Below are 22,083 nucleotides of genomic sequence, written 5' to 3'. Positions count from 1 at the left end.
ATATTAAACCTATGAAATAGGAATGAAATACAATGAATTGTTTCATAAGTTTCTGATTTAACACCGTCTGGCGCATTAAATTTTGAAAGCTTGTTCCATAATATTGGGTATGTTTAACCAAAATTGAATAACGCATTTTCAGAGACAACCCAAAGTTGAACGCAAACTTGAATGTAAAGCAAGTTTTAAGTAACTGATTGGCCAGATGCCAACAAATCGCCTTCCAATTAAGGCAACTTTATTGGAAAGTTGGCTGGAAATTAAGTACAAAATAATCTCCCTAACTATCAAGTCAAGTCTACATATCGACGGTTGACTATGAATACCTCCTAACAAACATTTTTTGTGAAAATCACTTTTTGATGTAGTTTTTTTAAGAATTACCATCTGCATCGCTGAACGCATTCATTATGTCTCCAGCAGCTGTCAAAATATTGTTATTGTCATTTTTTAATACCTCCTATAGTCCTATCATCTTGGCGCCTAAAATATCTCCTGTCATCACATTTATCTCATTGTTTTGCTGGCACAAGGACCCACAAGAAGTTTTTGCTTCATATTTTATTTAATGTAAGTATTTTTTTAGTTTTTTTTCTGTTTTTTGAAGAAATTAGTGTTTTTGTAGTACCATAGTTATAAAGTTTTTCGATTCTATTGCAATTATAAACAATTAAACTCACAGAACTTGTGCAAAGTATGATAGGAGATATTCTCTTGTATTGTATTGAAATTTTCATTTTTTTATTTCAGTTCTTAAATAAGTTAATGACTCGTCGTACCACAAATTAAGCCCTTCTTGGTAGGTTAGTTAATTTATAGATTTAGAATGCTCTTTTAATTTATTATTTAAAAGCAAAATGTGCTCTCGAGGGAAGAAATGCCTCGAAATGGCGCGGGCGCAAACGGCTTCTATCTTTCCCAGAATCATCAAAATGACTATTGAGCCGGTTAACAGCATTTTTTCCAGAACCAATGAAATGTTCATTGAGCCAGCCTCTACAACTCCTAGCCACAACGAGTCGTGTCTTGATATGGGATCAGTGGATGAAGTGCATGAACACCAGATTATACAGCTAGAGTTTAATAATACATCAGAAACTATAGAAAACAATGAGCTTTTACATGAAGAAACATTAGATCCACCGCTCGATCTTCAAGTACCAGAAAATGCGGATAACATTTTGTCAAACGGTTGTGAGTATGTGAAATGCAAGAATTAAAAGTAAAAAGACCAATGATTCAAATTCGAAACAGAATAAGAACAAGCTACTTCGAATGCAAGGACTTCAATACCTTGGCTTTACAAGGAAAAATAATATTATTAAACAAGATACAATTCAAAAAGCCAGAGTCATTGGTGCTTCTTGCTCTTCCGAATACTGTAAAAATCTTCAAAACGATTCTGTAGTACGTTTACTGAAGCCAATAGGACCTCAATTTTTAAAAATTTTTGGACTAAAATGGTCACAACGGAAAGTTTTCGTTTGCAACCACGTCCAACAATTGAAAGTTTCAAGAAGGCAGATTTTTTCAGAGCATTTAAGAAGGCCTTAAGGTTTTTTTTTTTATTTTTTAGCCTCAAATGAAAAAGGTAGCAACATTTGTGTATAACTTTTAATCCAAATGACACTTTTCACAAATAAACCCTTTTTGGTACAAAGTTGCAAGTTTGTCGACAAATGTTTATGAACACAATGTGTATTGGAGATCATACCATTCACTTTTGGTTAAAAAAAGTTCCTTTTCGATGCATGCTTCCAGTGTTTACAAGAAATATTATGATAGTAATGACTAATGATAACTCTGAAAGAAAAAACAAAAATGATTTTTTGAAGAATTTCTTTTAACAATTACCAAAGCTCCCATCACATTACTCTAGAAAAGATTCATCGAAGCTTTTTCTTGAGCCACAGTTTGTATCCCAACAAAGTTTGTTTGATTTCTGTAAAGAGCATTGCAGAAAAAAATTTCGAGAAGTATTTGATAGCATGAATATATCCCTTTTTCAGCTTAAAAAAGATCAATGTGATCTTTGCACGAAATTCCGACAGAAAACAACTACTGGAATATGAATCCCACATTCGATTAAAAGAACAAGCAAGGCTGGAAATGGCAAACGAAAAAAAAAATGGCAGAAAATGGAAAAGCTATCGTGCTTACAATGGATTTACAAGCAACAAAAACAAGCCCCCAATTGAGTGTTAGCGCTGCCTATTACAAAACAAAGCTGTCTTGTCATAATTTTACAATTTTCAACCTGCAGAGTCATCAAGCAACATGCTTTTGGTTCACAGAAATCGATACTGATTTAGTTGCATCCTGTTTCATGTCCTGTATATAGGATTATTTGGAAAGACGTTCCATACTGCTTCAAAAAATCCCACAATAATTTATTCGGACGGTCGCACTTTCCAAAATCGTAATGCTATTGTTTCGAATGGGCTTCTACATTTTTCAAAAAAAATTTGGCGTCAAAATTACGCAGAAATATTTGACTAAAGGTCAGTTCACAGCTGTATTGAAAGAAAATTAAAAAACACGACCATACATTTGATATCAGATCACATTAAGATTTCTAAAGACGCCAGAAAAAAAATCCCTACGAAGTCCTTTCGCTTAACTATACTTTCTTCAAGGACTTTACCGAAAACATTGTTTATCCATCTATTCGACCTGGTAAAAAGCAAGGTGACCCAGAAGTAACCGACATCAAAGCAATTTTATATGACCAAGGAACAATGAAAGTAAAGCTCAATTTCAAAAATGATTGTCAGGATTTATCAATTCGTGTTAAAAACAATTTGGATGAAGACTACGAGTTTATCTCCTAAGTTCTTTTTTCTTATTCACATAGTAGAGATTCAAAATTGGTAAAACTCTGTCAAATTTCATTACGATACGTTTTTGTTTTGAGAAAATATTCAGTTTTTTGTGTCTCCTGCAAAATTTGCAAAATGCGACAAAGGAGGTCATAGTTAACCGTCGATATGTCAAAATGACAGTTGATCATGTTTTTTCGTTCAACTGAAAGCTGAACTTTATTACTCTTTGATTTTTTTCAGTTTTCTGCATAACTCCATTTAATGTTTTATGAAAAAAAGTTCCTTGTCAAATAAAAAAAGATATATGTACAGTACAATGAGTGTCATTAATATTGTTATTTTCTAAATGAGTATATTCTTCTCTAAATATTTCATTTAAAAAAATGGTGCAATCGCTTAACTGCAAGATATACGATAAATAACGCAAAAAGAACACATGTAAGCGCTTCATTAATATTCGTTTTCTTTGTTGAGTTTGACATTTGCCCCGATTAACAGTTTGTCTTTCAAGAGAACCGTTATAATAAAGTGTTCACTAGACGTTTGCATATATTTTTTAAAACAATTAAGTGTTAGATCGTTTGGTTTCATTTGAAAAGTTAATCATAGGGCGCAAAGGAAAAAATGCAAGCCTTGAAAAAAGAAACCTTGTTATTTTTCACCATAATAAAGGTTAAATATACAAACAAAAAATGCTGATATTTTGAACATAAAGCCAAACACTGTCGGTGATATTGTTCGGAGGTAAAAAAGAGAAGGAAGTATCGAACCAAAGACGCAGATGGGTCAACCAAAAAGTAAACAAGCATGGAGGCGTGCACATCATGGTTTGAGGGTGCATTTCAGCAAGAGGCATGGGAAATTTAGTATTCATCGACGGTATATTGAATAAGGAACACTACATATTTGAGGATCCTTAAAAAAAATGTAAGGGAAAAAGCTAAGAAAATGGGCATTTTAAGGAATTTCAAATTTTACCAGGACAACGACCCGAAGCACAAGGCGCATGTTGTAAAGGAATGGCTTCTGTATAATTGTTCAAAAATTATCCAAACAATTCCACAATCTCCAGACCTTAACCCGATCGAGAATTTGTGGGATGAATTGGACCGTCGGTCGTCGAGTTCGCGAAAACCCTGTCTCGTTAATGAGTGCAGGTACTAAATACCTTCAAAAAATTATAAAAGCATGCCCAAGCGACTGGACGGAGTTTTATCCAATCAAGGGTATCCAACAAAATATTAAAATCAATGTTAACAAAGATTAATTAAAAAATTAATATAAGTATGTAAAAAAAACGAATATTAATGTTGTGTTATTTTTTGAGTAATCGTATTCTTTATTTATTTTGTTTTGTTAATTTACTATTTTAATTAAAAACTGTATATTGAAATGTATATTGTCAGTTTATTTCTACAACAAACAAAAACTTAAAAGAAAATTTAACAAAAGTTAGTAAAAATTGATTATCGACACAAAAATCTTTTCAAAACTTTGAGATATTGGCTCTAAACTACTTTTATCTATTAAAAAATATGGTTGTCAAAACTCAGTTAAATTTTGAGGGAAATCTAATAGATAGATTTTTTTTTATAAAAAATAAAAACCTAACAAAAAAATAATACAAATAATTTGGTAAAAATTTACTTACGACTCAAAAAGCTTTTAAAAATTAAAAATATTGTCTTCAAACTATTTTTATTTCACAGGAAATATTGTTTTCGATATTCAGTAGTTTTTTTTTTTTAAATCCAATAGTCCATTTTTAATACAAAAATAAAACCTACAAAAAATAATACCCAAATTTGGTAAAAATTGATGTTTGCTTCTTGATATCTTTCAAAATAATTTAATTCATCCAATTTGTAAAAATTTAAAAAATACTACTAAAATTTGTAAAAATTTTTTTCGACTAAAAATCTATTTAAAAAAACTAGATTTTCAAACTTAACAATTGTTCTTAACCCAACACGAATACCTACAAGCTTTTAAGCAATGCAAATAGACAGACGGGATGGGAAATGTCATTGTGGGTCGCATCCCACCCTCTTTTTCAATACATAATTCGTCCAGTGAATGTAATGAGTTTTGACACTTATACATTCAACAATCATTGTATGCATCAAAGTCTAAATATTAACCTGCTTTCAGTGGATAGCTTCAATTGTTTTTATTTTCTGACAGCTATCTCAATTTAGCTATCCCACTCGTTCAATAATGTATCTAAAATTTTACTTATCCAAACAAAACAGAACGCAGCTATTTTAATGACTCATCGTTTCATCTCTCTTAAGCGCGATAGTTTAAAAAAGATTCGGAAGTGAAACACATTAAAGAAGTAAATTCTATTTAGTAAAACGTGAAGAGAGTTTCAAAGTTCAGAAATCAGAACCTTAAGCGTTTTTGATGCCTTAAATTTGGAAATCTAGAGAAGTAAGTAAATATGAGAATTAAGAAAATATCTTTAACACTTCAGAATTTAAGAAAGTAGTTAGCTTATAGCTAGCTTCATACTACGATCAGAGCCACATCATAAGTGCATGTGTTAGTTGTTAGTAATATAAAAATACAAATAAGGCCTATAACACACGCACAAAATACAAAATATTATTAACATTTTACATGAATTAATACAGAACAACAAAAAATAAAATAAAGACGTTTACGATAGTGGAGCACTGGTTCTAAACAATGATTTTAATCAGACCTTATTTAAATTTAAATCTATCTATGAACAGTTTATCGATAACAGTTTATATAAAATGCTCATTCGACTTAAAGCTTAATTCTTCCCATAGTTAGTTCTATGGAAGTCAATATGTATAAAATCAAAAGTACGCAGGTGATGAGTTCCACCTCGTTAATTTAAATGTACACAAAATAGCAGATAAGGTTCATCAATTTCGCCATTAATAAGTTGATGAAAAAATACTCAAGTCGTTACTAACACGCCTTTGATGAAGAGACTGCATTTGAAGAAGCAGAATACGATGTTCATAGGGAGGCAGATCATAAGGATCATCCCAAGGAAGACCCTTTAGGGCAAAGCAAATGAAATTATGAACTGATTCAATACGTTTTCTATAAATTTCCCAATAGGAAGTCCAAACTTGCGATGCATATTCAAGATGATGACAAACATGGAAATTGTACAAAGAAAGAGTAACATAGGGATCATTGAACTCCTTTGCCCAGCGTTTTATAAAACCAAGCATAGAAATTGCCTTATTGACAATAAAACGAATGTGATGTGTAAACTCTAACTTGGAACAGAAATAAACACCTAGATCTTTAAATGTGGAGACACGATAGAGTTTTGCTGTGATATGCAATTTGTTTTTTAGTAAAAGTTATCGTCTGGCATTTTAAAGGGTTAAGAGCAAGGCTATTTTTCCAACACCAAAATGTGAAACTATCGATGCCGGCTTGCAAAAGGATAAGATTATGGGTGGACTTTATAACCTTCAAAATGTTCATGTCATCAGAAAAAATGAGAACTTCACTTGAGCCTAGACATGACGATACGTCGTTAATAAACAGGATGAACAGAAAAAGGCCAAGATGGCTTCCCTGGGGAACACAAGATTGAGCAAAAAAAAACGTTCAGAAAGACAATTTCTAAATTTTACCTATTACAATCTGTTTTCAAGGTATGATTTGATCCAGGTGCCGTGCAATAACGCCGAGCGAATTCTGAAATTCGGCCTTATTTCAATTTTGGTCCTATGCAAAATTCTGATTACATCTCAGTCTCAAATCTATGTATTTTGAGATTTTGCTAGCATTTTTACTAAAAAAATCCAAAAATATTGAGATCTAGATTTCTCCAGGTGTCAATGACACTTTCTATACTTTGAAGTACAAAAAAAAAAACAGTGTTTTAGTAAGCCTTGGCCTTTAACAAAACTGGTTTTCAAAAACTTTATTTTATCCAAAATAAATAATACATAATTAATTTTTCTTGCAAAATAAAACCGAACTAACAAAACATTTACTCCTCACATTTAAAATAAATTTGTTATTTTATTGATATGTTAACATTACTATTTCTGTTTCAAAATTTTGTTCATTTAATGATTCTGGTAAGACCAACATCAGTTAAGAGAAGTAACGTAAAGTGAAAGTTTCAGTATTGATTGAAATTAAAAAGTATAGAACTTATACCTAATTATGTACATCTACAATATCAAGGCTAATTACAGAATATTTCAGTTCCATTCAAAAAATTAAACTGAAATATTTAACCATTAACTTTGATGCTGTAGATGTACATACATAGGCATCATGTGAATACTTTTTAATACTATCAATATTGAAACTTTCAATTCATATGACTTCTCTATACCGATCGTCTGACTTCTCTTTGCTGAGCTTGGTCTTGCAAGAGTAAAAAATATTGCTTCAATCCAGTGAATCACGCAGATTTTTTTCTAATTGCTTGGCAAAAATGAAACCAGCATGTGGTATATTTTGCAGCAGATGCATGAATTCTTTTTAATGAATTCGTCAAGCCTTTTTCAAAATCTGTTACAAAAGCACTGGGCTTCAATTTAAAAAAAAAAAATAGCTTCTATGTATTGAAATGCATGGTAATACATATTTTCACATTTATTACTCATCAATATATAGATGAAAGGAAATGTCTGTGGAGTAAAAGTTATTAAGCAAACCTCCGTATATTATAAATTTTGTAAAACTAAAAATAGCTACTTACATGATCATCATGGAAAAAATTAACGATCAAAAGTTGCTTATAGCCACAAGCTGGAACAACTTTGAATGTCCCATCAACAAGATAGATCCTTGGATTTTGTTCCGGAAGTTTTTTTTATTTCCGCAATCATAGAAGGTGAGATAAAACAGTGTACGAAAACGTAGGCTCTATTACAGTACCCCTATTAAACTGTTGGCTACTATCATATAACGTGACATTCCGAACCTACGCATTAAACTTTGATCTTTAAACATACGAGAAATTTATGTTGCACATGTTGGTGTTTTCGGAAATTCGTTATTTCGAATATTGATGAATTGCCTTCTTATTTTCCCAAACTGTACCTTACTTACAGTAAGGCTTACTTTTTTCACCGCGTTTGCAATCTTCATCGAAGACTTCGCGAATTCCGCTTCTTTTAATCGAGGCCTTAGCATATTCGGTTTTAATATCGTTCACAACTTTTAATTTTTCAAAAATTGTATCTTGTGTTGTGTGGTTGTGAGGAGCACTTACTTTGGGGATTCGCAACTGTTTTTCATTCCCGAAATCTATTACTTGCTTTGCAATTTTTAGCGCAGCACATGTACCTTTTACACAAGGAAGAGCTTGATTTTACCTTGTACAATGGTTTTGTTTCTGGTACAGAAACAAGCTTACTGCCTTTTCAAACATTTCGTAGGAAAACACCGAATCTGAATGATTATGATTCATTTTTTAATTTTTTAATAAATATAAATTGTTCAAATATTACTCCGACACTACACTGCATTCAATTCACTGAAGCTACTAAAGTGATTGTTTTTTCATCAACAACCGACCGCGACGCGACTGTTTATTCTATTCTATTCCTTTCAAAAGTTTAATTAAACCGAATTCTCTGTTTGCTCTCTTTCGGTTTTATTTCCCAATTGGCATTCGGCATTATTTCACTTTGCTAAAGTGAAATAAGGCCGAATGCTTAAATTTGGAGTTATTTCGCTCGGCGATATTGCACGGCCCCTTTGATCCAAGCTTGGTGGAAAACCAAGAGCTTTGAGTTTAAATAAAATAATTCCGTGGCTAAGTTGGTCAAAAGCTTTAGAAAAGTCAGTATATATACACACAAAATCAACTTCATAACCATTTTCTAAAGCGTTTGAACATATGTTTGAAAATGTGAGGAGATTAGTAACGGTTGATCTTTTTTCACAAAACCATGTTGCTGTTCGCAAATGATATTCTTACTAAAAAATGCGACACTTTCACAAACAACTTGTTCCAACACTTTAGGAATGCAAGAAAGCTTTGCAATGGGCCTGTAGTTTGTTATATCCGCCTTGTTACCTTTCTTGAAAATTGATGTTAGAAATGACTTCTTCTATATACTGGGAAACTTGCCTGTTTTAGAGAAATTTTGAATAAGAACGTAAGGGGTTCAACTAAAGCATTTCTACACTTTTTTAGTACTATCGGTGGAATACCATCGGGATCGTCTGAGCAGTCATCATCCGACGCGGATAAAAGATCAAGGACCGTATTTGATAGCACAGGGATGTGACTACAGCTAGTTTGCGAAAAAGAGTGAAGATTATGAAAATATACTTCATCAACTTCTTGAGGGCTATTAACAACTGACTCACGGAAATTTGTTTCGAAAGCGTTACAGATAACAGCAGTTTTATTTAACGAAAGGTTGTTGTAAGTGAAAAGTTTGGATTTGATATACAAAAAACGAGTAAAAATGGATGTTTATTTCATTTTAAGGCATGATATTAAGAATTGAAAATCACATCAGCTAAAACCGGTGCTCAATCATTTCTAATTTGAGAATATATTTTCCATTACAAGAATTACTTTTGGAGATTTGTTTAATTTCTCGCAAGAGGCAGTACCCGTGAAAAAAAACTCTAGATATATATACAGGGATCGAACCCAAGACCTTTGGCATGACAGTCCAACGCACTAACCATAATTTAACGGGGACTTATTGATGTGTTCAATTTCCAGATATAAGGCAGTTCTTACGCGTTAAATTTCAAAAGAAGCCATCACCAGAAATGCCTTTTGTTCAAATATTGTGTTCTTTCTGTAATTGTTAAATCCTAAATTAGATTTTTTAAAAATGTTCAAAACATTTTGAATGGCTCACGCTTAAAGTGTAAGAAAATTTTTGCGTATGTTTGTTAACGTCTTTATAGAATCTTATTAATTTAATAAAAAACTGATTTGGCGGTGGAGCCTTAACAGATTATTGAAATAAATTGTTGTCAATAAAATGCAAGATAAGCTCCCGTTTCTTTAATTTTGATTTGGAGTATTTATTAAAAAAAATTGCTTTAAAAAGTACGCTCGGGCATATGAGTAACTTTTGTTTTACAAACATACAATTATTTAAAAAAATTCAAATCCCCATTATTCTTACGTATTTATTTCAAGTTTGTTTACCTGTTGTAAATACTCTTCCCATAAAACAATAAAATCATTTCCTATAATAATACCCATAATAAAACGATACACATCATCATAGCAAAACAGCGAACAAAATGCGGTTTGGATCTGGATTTAGATTTGGATTTTGTTTTCTGATGATGTAAATAACTTATGTCCCATCATCAACAAAGTATCTATAAGTCTATGGCTCAGTAAATTTACTTTTATTGAAGCATAGTCATAGCTAAGACATGGAGCATTATTTCTTTTACTGTTTTGCTATACTTTTTTTTGAGTATATCTATTTTTATACCTACTCGTATATAACAATGTCCTCAATTGATTGAGCAGTTCTAGAACTGGTCATATTATATATATAGCCAACATCGATTGGTAAACTTTCACCATCACGTAATCAATCAAGCTTGATGGGAATTTGAAAATGAATTTTCTTTCTTATACATACAGTTATATCCCCTTGTTGCAGTTCGGCCAAAATGAGCTAAGGCAACATTCTTTTCATACGTGACGATTGATTTTTATCATCCATGTGTAATTTTCCATTTGTTCAGCTTATACCCTCTCCCACCCTTCCCTATACATAAAACTTTCCTTAGTCCCATTTCCAATCCCAATACCAATCCCAGAACTCCCAACCCAAATGAAATGAATGAATAGATGGTTGGTGCGTCTGAAAGTATGTACATATCCTTTCCTGTGGCTATATTGGCTATATATGGCTATTATTGCTGGTATGATAGCTTTGGACAGCTACGGCTACAGCTGAGCTGACTGCTCCTGCTGGCTGGACTATCACTATATCGTTTGTTCCATCCGTCGCTCGTCCTATAGTCTTCCTTGAGTGTTTCAAACACCACAACTCATTAATACAAATTGAAAACTTTTAATTTTATTTGCTTAATGACAACACGACGATGATGATGGTGATCCATAGCCAGGATCAAAGTGAGAGGGATATGATATCTTGAAGCTACCAAAGATATATATGTATATATTTTGCGTGTGGTTCTGATTGGAATTTGATGTAGAAGAAGAAGAAGCAAAAGTTAAAGAAGAAGCCGTCAAATAGACATAGAAAGATAACGGAACATAAGCTAGTCGCTGATATGATGCTCAACTTTGCATCTGAGAATAGAGGTATTATGTATGAAGGTGCGTCCACGAAGTTTGATGGGAAGGCACTTTCCAGGAAGTGAAAAAGTTTATTCTCTGTATGATGATGTTAAAGCAAGAAAAAACCGACTTATTGAAGTAGGTTTCACAATATACAGCAATGGTCAAAACAATAGGAGCATTTCAAACTTTTGAGTATATCTTTTTTTTTTAACTTAAATAAAGCAATACCACTTTAAAAAAGTCGCAGAACTGAATTCGAAGTTATTTCTAAGCTTTTTTGAACTGTGTTTTATAACTAACTTAAACATTAAACCTATGTAAGTCGGCCAAACTTTATATAGCGTTTTCGACTTGCCACCAAAACTGGTTCTACTTCTTCACCCTATCTCTGCGGTTCAAAGGTTGTCTCGTCTGTAAAGGGGTAGCCTACATACAGTTTTACGGCTGACGTGACAGATTAGCTACCTATCCTATATCAGCCCTCTATTGAGGAAAGCACCATTTCCATTTGGATCAGGCGGATGAGGGCCATTTAGCAAATCACATTTACCCTGCTGTCAAGACGGCCTGCTAATAAACAACTGTTTTGATAGCGCAATAGCTCCCCTAGCTCTCGGCAGAATATCACTTAAATGTCTGTCGAAATACAAATACTGATCCAACTAGATTCCAAGGTACTTTACTACACTTTTGTTCGCCAGTGGCTGTCAATTTGTTGCCAAGATCACTAGATTTTTCCAGAGTCCTCAACAGAATAAGTTTGGATTTGTGAAAGTTAATTTTCAACTTCCAGTCATCGCAATATCTTGTCACTCTGCAAAAGTGCCTTAATTTTTGGGCGGTTCTGTATGCAATAAGGTCGTCGAGGTACGCAATTGCCTGATTTGAGCTACCTATCAGATCGCTGGTGTAAATGCTGAACAAGTTCGGCGAGTTAACCACTCTCTGCTGAAGATCGTTTTTAATATCTAAGATTTTGGTAGAAGTTACATAGCCACTTTTGACAACAAACATTCTAACAGGCACATAAAAGAGGTGAGGAATGAACTTTAAAGTGTTAAAAAAATTATTTGGAGTGATTTGAAAATGCTTGTTCGTCATTCAACATTCAACCCCAATCCAATGGTAAAAAAAATCATCCCCTCAATTTTTTTGAGGGTCCTTTCTGTATCTTTTGGCATTATTATCTGAATAACAACATTTATTTGAAGTCGATGTCTCCGCTGGTTCTTGAGATATGGAAGACAAAAAAAAGCTTTTAAAAAGAACGGACATGCGGACGTACAAACGTATATACACACGCACGCACTTACATACATCTCTATACAAATATTTTATTAAGACTTTAGAGACCTTGAAACGTCGAGAAATTTCAAAATTTTCAATTCTACAAATCGGACTTTCTATTTGAATTTAATAATTAATTTAATTGCATCAGAAAGAACAAACATAATATTATATAAAGGGTGATTTATACATACAATTAAAAAAAATTCATTAAATCTTTATTTGAATCTATATTACGGTTCATATAATTTAATGTTTGAACATTATTTCATGTAGATGTTGACATTGACTGCCCCTCAAATGGTTCATCTGTTTAGCTCAATTTTGGCATACTCTTTCCAACACTTCGGCCGGTATCTCAATTTTCAATGCTTCAATGTTGTCTTTCAATGCGTCAATTGAAGCGGGCTTGTCTGTAGATATCATACTTTAACATAGCCACACAAACAGTCGCACGATCTAGGTGGCGAATTGACCGTGGACACAATTTTTCGATAAAAAAGTGGATCTTCAGCAAACGTTCCAAGAGCCCATTCACCAAAATTTTTTTTTCCACATTCACGTAGTACGGCTAAAGAACGAATCTCTATACTTGACAGTACGACCGAAGTTGGGATCGAGGGTATACTGATGAACATTCCTAGAAGTATTACGGTTGATCTGTTTAAGGGGAGGAATGCAGCTGGCTATTTCTTTAGAGCATAAACCATTAAAATAACGGTTAATAAGGGTGAGACAAGAAACATTTCGACTATGTTCAAGTGACGTAAATGATCTTATGATGGTATTATCACTAATCAATCTAAATGCTCTACGTTCAATACTATCCAAGATGATTAAGTAAGTTGCAAGAGCACCAGCCCAGATATGGGAGTTATACTCAAGCTTTGGACGTATATAAGTCTTTTTCCCAGATCAGAGGGGAAAAAAAACTTCTTGCATCGCCTTAGAAAACCCAAACATCTTGCGGCATTTTTGGCAACATCGAGTATGTGATCGTTCACAAAAGGTGGTTGGGGTTACACATACAGAGAATATCGAGATGTTCAGTTTCCTCGATGTAAGTGCATTTTATGGATAATGGCAGGGGAGTATATTTCGCTTTAACGATACAAGAAAGCATTGCTTTTTCGAAGCATTAAATTCCACGCGGTTTCTTATTCCCCATTGTACAATGCTGTTTAGGTCGGAATTTAATGAGCTTGTCATAATTTGTCGTTGCATTTCCACAACCGAAGAAGAGGGATGTGAGTCTGAAAACGAATATGAAAAGCTAAGAGTACTATCGTCAGCGAAACAATGTATTGGATAAGATGTTACAGACAGAAGATCATTAATAAAAAAGAGAAAGAGTGTTGGAGACAGAACAGAGCCCTGGGGCACACCAGCATTTATTTTGTAGTTTTCAGACTTGAATCCATCCAATACGACTTGTATTGAACGATTAGAAAGGTAATTACTAATCCAATGAAGGAGGGATTCATAAAAACCGAAAGCACGTATTTCGATAAGAGAGCCTGATGCCAAACTCTATCAAATGCTTTTGAAATATCAAGTGCACTAATTTTACTTTCTCCAAAACTATGTAAAGATTTGTTCCACTGTTCGGTGAGATGAACCATGAGATCACCAGTGGACCTATTGCTACGAAAGCCGTATTACCGGTCATTAAGAAGCTTTCGTTCTTCAAGATATTTCTTGAGCTGATAATTAATCAGCGTTTCCATGACCTTGGAAAGAAGGGACGTAAGTGCAATCGGTCGGTAATTAGATGGTGAGGAAGATTCGCCTTTTTTGGGAATAGGCTGTACAAATGCGGTTTTCCATCCGCTCGGAGCGAGACCTGAGGAGTAGGACAGATAAAAACGCTTACGCAGTGGTTTTGCCAGCGAAGAACACCTCTTCAGAAAGAGGAAGAATTCTTCATATTTTTTACAAATGACAAAAAAGGTTTACTGCCTTTGGGACATTGCAGTATTTTTGCCGTAATTTTTGGTTATGTACAAATTTGGTCCGTCGAATATGGGCGTTGCAGGCTTTCCTGGCTTGCTTGAACTTATTCCGGTTTTTTTCAGTTGGATTAGTTTTAAAGCAACGGAAACTTACCTTCTTAACCCTAATAACCTCTTTACAGCTCGCATCGAACCATGCGTTTTCCTTAGGTCTGATGCTTTTAACCTTATTCGGGATAAAAGTTCTCATTCCCATGAGAATCAAACTTGTGATCATGTCAGTGCTGGCGTCAATGTCACTATCGAGGAAGCATAGTGACCAGTTAAAGATCCTGAAGTAATTATTGAGATCGTCCCAGTTGGCTTTCTCGTATTGCCAAACGGTTCTCTTAGGAGCTCTTTCTTTAACTGGAAAGTTTTAACACTAGAAATTTGCTGATATGACACAATGGTCAGAAGTGCCTCGAGGAGATAGAACACTAATAGTGTACTTACCAGGGTCAGAGGTAAGAAACAAGTCAAGAGTTATTTTCTGCTCGACCTACCACGTCCGATATTCGAGTGTTTAAACCAGTGTTGCCAAAAAGATAATAGCTTAAAATTCACCATTTATAATCTATCAACAATTAAAAGTGGAAATCTATTGTTTTTTTTAAAAGTTTAAATAAAGTGTTAATATTTTTATAAAGCCTGCTGCAAATAAACTTACAAATCTTGACATCCAATATTACTTTTTTTTAAATTACAAATTAGGTACATTAAAAAAATATTTACCACTAAAATGAAATTGTTAAAATGTAGATTTGTTTCTTAACACAAGCGGGATAATCATAATTACGAGTTTTGTTACTATTATTTCGGCCATAACTGTATTAATTTTTTTATTAAGGCCGCTCACTTGTAAAATAATATAAAAAAGTTTGTTTGTTGTTTCTGCTTAAAGAAGAAATAAAATATTTTCAGATTCATCTAAAGATTTAAATGAATTTTAAAAGTCACATTACCTGTGTTTTTTTTTTGTGGAAAACCCATACGCAGTACAGTAGAGATTTATGTATGTAAATAACAAATACAAAATCCGCAATAGAATCACTGCTGATGAAAGGTGAAATGAAATCCTACTGTGGATAAGGATTTGACTTTATCTCGAGTATCGAAAGCAATTTCTTATGCTTAAATTCAAGACATTAGTGCTTTTGATCATTTCTTGACATTCAGAAATCAATTAAAACTCAAAATGAACTCTGAGCTTTCGAAAGAATTTCTTTCAATTTGTTTTAACAAATTGTTTGTTATGAATACTTTTTTCCAATCTTTAGTAATTTTGTTACTTTACTTAATAACTATTGCATCGCATTTTGTTTACTTTGAATTTCAGTGTTCAAAAAATGTTATTATATTAAACACAATAGAGGAAATGTCATAGTGACACAATCAACAATTTGTCATTGATAATTTTTAACTAATTAAATTTTTCTTGTTAACCATTTTTGATTTTATCAAAACTGTTTCCTAATTTAAAAATGTAATAAATGATATTTTCTCGTGTTTGTTTAAATCAGATAAATTTTTAAAATGCAATTATGAATAAATGTAAAGCTTGCTATTCGCTAATTCTAGCACCTAAACAATTAAACTCAACGAGGTTTATTTATTAATTTCAAAGCGTTAAAGATTTCATGTCGGATATTATTTAAGTGATTAGTTTAAACTCACAAATTTCGTAAGGAAAAAACTAGCAACACAATTAAATAGAAATAAATAAAAATCATATAATCGTAATTAACTTTATTGGTTACATATAAAATAATTTGCAAATTGCTGGAATATGGTCAATTGCTTGGGGTTTATAGATTCTGATACTTAAAGTTGTTAAACCGTTCGAGGGAGTTATGAATTTAATCATTTTTATCAATATATTACTTGTTATATTGGGTGTTTTATCAATTGTGGATTCTGTGCCGATATTAAGCAAAAATCAGGTGAGATTTTTGATGGATCGTGTAAAACAACTGAGTTTTTTTATTTTAATATTTTCTGTGAATTTTAATACAAGACCTGAAAAGTTCAAAAGTTCATTAATATAAGTTTAATTATGCAGATACAATCATTTGATATGCCGCAAATGCCCCCGATGCCTGAAGATTTTGGAATGCCCATGCCTGGTCAACCAGGCCAATCTGGTCCTCCAGGACAATCAGGCCCACCGATGCCGAATGGCTTTTAAATTGATCTTTGATTTACTAAAATTATTATTATCGATGGATAATGGTAAAGAAAAATACTTAAATTATGTGTGAATACAAAGATTTATTAATATGTTTTTGTTATTAAAATGAGTCTCACGAAAAAATGTCATTGCTTGTGTCATTGTCATGTGTTTTTTATTTTAAAGTGCTTGAAATTTAAAAAATATTTGAATAGTGGTGTGTATACGGTTTAGTTAATTTGGTTTCGATTCTTTAAATTCATTATTGAGTTTTTCCAAAACTAGTTTTACTTTTTTTTATTGACATCGTAACCAAATTTATAAAAATTTCAAAAATTGCTTTTCTGTAAAATGGATTTAAGGAAACTGTGTAATATTGGCGTAAAAGTATTCAAAATGAATTTCCGCCAATTTCGGAGCATTTTTAAAAAAAGCTAAAGAACATTTATTGAATTTGCAAAAATCTAAATATTTTACCTTTGCAAAAATTACCTTGTAGCTCATCCATTAGGTGTACTAAGATCAATAAATCAAATAGATTTGTTTCTTCTTTTCAATTAGTAACAAATCCCACGTTCTTCGATTCAATTTGAAAAAGAAATATATGGCCTGCAGACTTTAGTTAAAGAACTTACTCAGCAACGATCGTCATATTGGTAATACAAAGGATTTAGGTGGAGGTGTTTTTATAGAGGTAAAAAATACATATTCCTCTTCATCTGTATCTTTTCCATTTGCATTATCAATTGAACTGGTATGTGTAAGGATAATGGTACAGACAAAGACTATTTTCATTTCAAACGTTTATATTCCTCCAAAAAGTTTACAGTCCACACATTGACTGGATTCCATCGGAAGACGAATCTTGCATTGAAGCCTCTCTCTCTTCTTCACAATTGGAATTATCTCTTCTCGGCAAAGTCCTTCTTACTGACAAACAAGCTGTATTAAAATCTCAAAAAATCGAATCCTCGATTTAGTCTTTTCTTCTGACGCTATAAGTACTTTTGTTCTAGAATCTAGATCATAAATTAATAATATTGATAAATATCACCCCCTTAGACATTTTTTTTTGACTTTAGTAGTCCCCTTACTGAACACAGCAATTCCTTTGATTGTTTAGATAATTTTGCCTTCAGAAGAGCCAATTTCCAATTGTTGTCTGAAGATTTAACCTTTTCTGGAATTACTAATAATTAAGCAATTTCTAATATTGACGAAGCAGGTTAAATTTTTTATAAGATCCTTAATAATTGTTTTGAAAAAAATCTACCTTTTAAGAAATAAAGAAATACTAACTTTAACCACCCTTGGTACACGAAAGAACTGCGTTTACTTCCAAACAAAAGAAATAAGGCATGGAAAACGTATCTCAAAACTCAGTCTCCAATCAACTTCTCTGTGTATGTTAAATTTTTTAATGAATTAAAGTCTCTTTCTAATTTTTTATACGCTTGTTATGTTACTGATATAGGTACCTCTTTGAAAGAGAATCCTAAAAAAATTTGGAAATTTGTAAACTTAAAAAAAAATGGCTTTTTCAGTTAGCTTCACTTATACAACAACCTTTCGTTAGATAAAACTGTTGTTATCTGTAACGCGTTCGCAACAAATTAACAAATTTCCGTGAGTTATTTCTTAATAGCCCTCAAGAAGTTGATGAAGTATATTTTCATAATCTTCCCTCCTTTTCGCAAATTGTAGCTGTAGTCACATCCCCGTGCTATAGAGTACGGACCTTGATCTTTTATCCGCTTTGAATGATGACTGCTCAGCCAGTCCGATGGTATGTCCCCGATAGTATTAAAAAAAGTGTAATAAACCCCTAACGTTCTTATTCAAACTTTCTCTAAACAGGAAAATTTCGCAGTATGTGGAAGAAGTCATTCCTAATACCAATTTTCAAGAAAGGTAATAAGACGGATATAACAAACTACAGGCCCATTGCAAAGCTTACCTGCATTCCTAAATTGTTTGAACAAGTTATTTGTGAAAGTGTAGCATTTCTAAGTAAAACACACATTTGCCAACAGCAACATAGTTTTGTGAGAAAAAGATCAATCGTTTCAAGTCTCCTCACATTTTCAAACATATGTTCAAACGCTTTAGAACAAGCTTATGAAGTTGACTATGAATACACTAACTTATCTAAGGCTTTTGACCAACTAAGCCACGGAATTATTTTATTTAAACTCAAAACTCTTGGTTTTCCACCATTTTTCTTACATTGGATCAAATCATACCTTAAAAACAGATCCTATGAGGTAAAATTTAGAAATTGTCTTTCTGAACCTTTTTTTTTCTGAATCTGGTGTTCCCCAGGGAAGCCATCTTGGCCCTTTTCTGTTCATCCTGTTTATTAACAACGTATCGTCATGTCTACGCTCTAGTGAAGTTCTCATTTTTGCTGATGACATGAACATTTTGAAGATAATAAAGTCCACTCATAATCTTATACTTTTGCAAGCCGACATTGTTAACTTCCCATAGGAAGTTATTGTAATGGGTCCGATTTGTCAAATTGAAAATTTTGACATTTCTCGACGTTTCAAGGCCAATAGAGTCGAAATAAAAGATTTTTAGAAAGATGTCTGTGCGTGCGTGTGTACGCACGTACGTCCGTACGTCCGTACGTTCGCGACGTTTTTTTCGTTGTCCATAGCTCAGGAACCAGAAGAGATATCGACTCCAAATAAATTTTGTTATACAGATAATAAGGCAGAAAGATGCAGAAAGGGCTCTCAAGAACATTGCGTGGGTGGTTTTTTTTACCATATCAGTTTAAAAAAAAGGTGAACATTTTGGTTAACCCTAAATATCTTACGAACTAAAAACGCTAGAGACTTGAATTAAATTTTATATAATAAATTGTAACGTGATCTCAAAGAAGTATATTTTTTGAAAAAAATCTATCTAACGGTTTTTTTTATAAATCAAAAAAACAGAAAAAAAAAATTTGTCACCTCCAAAATTTAACGACTAAAATATAATTTCATCTCCAAAACAATTTTGAGCAACGGAGAACAATGTTTTTGAAATCTGATAAAATTTTGAGAAAAATCGAATTGACAATTTTTTTTATAAAAAATAAAAATCTAAAAAAAAATCATTACTCAAAGTTGGTAAAAATTGAATATCGATTCAAATATCTTTTTAAAAACTTGAAATTAAGGCTTAAAACTTATTTTATCTTATAACAAATATTGTTTTCAACATTCGATAAAATTTTGAAAAAAATCGAATTGACAGTTTTTTTACAAAAAATAAAAACCTAAAAAAAAAATAATAAAAGTTGTTAAAAATTGATTTTCGACTCAAATATCTTTTCAAAAATTTTAGATATTGGCTTCAAACTTATTTATTTTACAGAAAATATTGTTTTCAATATTCAATGATTTTCATATAAAAATCCAACAGTCCGTTTTTTCATAAAAAAAAATCTACAAAAAATAGTACTCAAATTTGGTAAAATTGATACTAGTACAAATAGACAAACTTTTAAGCAAGACAAATCGACAGACGGGATGGGAAGTTATCGGTGTGGGTCGCATCCCAGCCTCTTTTTCATTTCACATTTTGGTGTGTAAGAAATAGTCTTGACCTTAATCCTTTAAAATGCCAGACGATAACATTTACAAAAAAAATCGGTAGTGTATTTGATTATTGTATATCACAGCAAAACTCTGTCGCGTCTCCACATTATTTCTGTTCCAACTTAGAGTTTACACATCACATTAATTTTATTGTTCTATGCTTGGTTTTATATAAAGAAAAAACTGTCAATTCGATTTTTCTCAAAATTTGACCAGATGTTAAAAACTTTATTTTTCGTGGCACAAAATTGTTTTGGAGATAAAATCATTTTATATTCGTAAAATTTTCGAGGTGACAAATTTTTTTTTATTTTTTTTATTAATAAAAAAAACATTAGTTGGATTTTTTTTTCAAAAAATATACTCCTTTGGTATTACGTTACAGTATATTATATAAAATTTAATTCAAGTCTCTAGCGTTTTTGGTTCGTGAGATATTTATAGGGTTAACCAAAATGTTCACCTTTTTAAACTGCAATGGAAAAAAAACCGCCCACGCAAGTTTCTTGAGAGCCCTTTCTGCATCTTTCTGCATTATTAGCTGTATAACAAAATTTATTTGAAGGCGATATCTCTACTGGTTCTTGAGCTATGGACGACGAAAAAAACGTCGCGAACGTACGTACACACGCACGCACAGACATCTGTCTAGAAATCTTTTATTTCGTTTTTATGGACCTTGTAACGTAGATAAATGTCAAAATTTTCAATTTGACAAATCAAAACCATTACAATATCTTCCTATGAGAAGTTAAAAATGTTTGTTTTGTTGTAAACTGGAAATCTTTTTCAATTGAGTTGCACAATGGACATTTTTCTTTCTGAGTGAAGATTAAAAATTAAATCTGCTTGAATTACTTCATAACGTCGAAGTGTCAAATAGCTAAGAACTTTCATAATCCCTTGAGAATCGTTACAATTAGATACCACCTCATATAACAAAAGTTCAGAAGGACTGACATTGGAGATTAGTAATAATCTAGTAATCTACAAATAATTTGAATCTAGTTTAATTACATAGTTACGTATGGCACAGGGTGGTTCACATAAAAAAGAAGTTAATATCTTGCAAGAAATTTGGGTGTACGCAAAGCAAATTAAAAAAAAATTAGTCAATATTACTTGTTTTTTGAACCAAATTTAGTTTTAATTTTTAGCAGGCATAATAAATCAGACCCGATCTAACAAATGGTATACAATTCTTTTAAATAAGTATCAAAAGAATCGGGAAATCGTTTTGACTCCCATTTAATCCAACAAAGTATTTAATTGGCTTTATTAGTCATGGAGTGAATGTTTAGTGAACATTTAGGTATGTGATCAAGGACTGACGTTTACTCGAAAGAAACTTTTTCTATTTTGAAAGTGCTATAGAAACATCGAGTGTAGCTTCGGCTTTGTGGCAAACAACAACTTGTGTGTGCTATTTCACGGGTTGAAATGGTTGGTCCCCGTGAAATAGCTATAACTCCAGCCTATGAACTTGGTGGTAGCACACACAAGTTGTTGTTGTTTCATTCTAACTTTTCAATTGTAAATTCGGCAAGCACCTGCCTTAAACTGCGAGTATAAAATTTCATACAAAAACCTCCTTAGTATTGACTGTAACGGCCACTTCTTGCTCAATTTCGAAGAAAAATGGACTAATTATGCCTCTGGGTCAAACTCGCACGTTTTCAGCCGTTTTGGTTGTATCGGCTTTTTTATGCAAGTGGGTTATCTGTGTTCCAAATGCTACAATTTCAATTTTGTATATACCCGCCAAGAACAAAATGAGCTTCATCTAAAAAGATGATTTTTTTGGCAATATCGGCATCTTCTCCTTAGAGACAACCCTTGTTTTGTTCCCAGTGTTGTTCAAGCCATATCCGTTTAGCGGAAGGATAAAACTAGTTATCTGTCGAATCAGACATGAGCTAATTGTTACCATTCACTAAACAAGAACTAGTTAAAAAAA

At 32.4% G+C, this 22,083-nt stretch overlaps 1 protein-coding gene and 1 long non-coding RNA gene across 2 annotated transcripts in view; one reads left to right on the top strand and one right to left on the bottom strand.

The window, feature by feature from the left end:
• LOC129938517 (uncharacterized) overlaps nt 1-22,083 on the bottom strand; it is a 111,853-nt gene that overhangs the window by 9,019 nt on the left and 80,751 nt on the right. The window lies entirely within an intron of this gene.
• LOC129938518 (uncharacterized) lies at nt 15,803-16,682 on the top strand. The gene is made up of 2 exons (XR_008780473.1): nt 15,803-16,306; nt 16,426-16,682. It is a non-coding gene; the product is annotated as an uncharacterized LOC129938518 (long non-coding RNA).

This window comes from Eupeodes corollae, chromosome 1, assembly GCF_945859685.1.
Source record: "Eupeodes corollae chromosome 1, idEupCoro1.1, whole genome shotgun sequence".
Classification (NCBI taxonomy): domain Eukaryota; kingdom Metazoa; phylum Arthropoda; class Insecta; order Diptera; family Syrphidae; genus Eupeodes; species Eupeodes corollae.
This window is presented reverse-complemented; position numbering and strand designations above follow the sequence as displayed.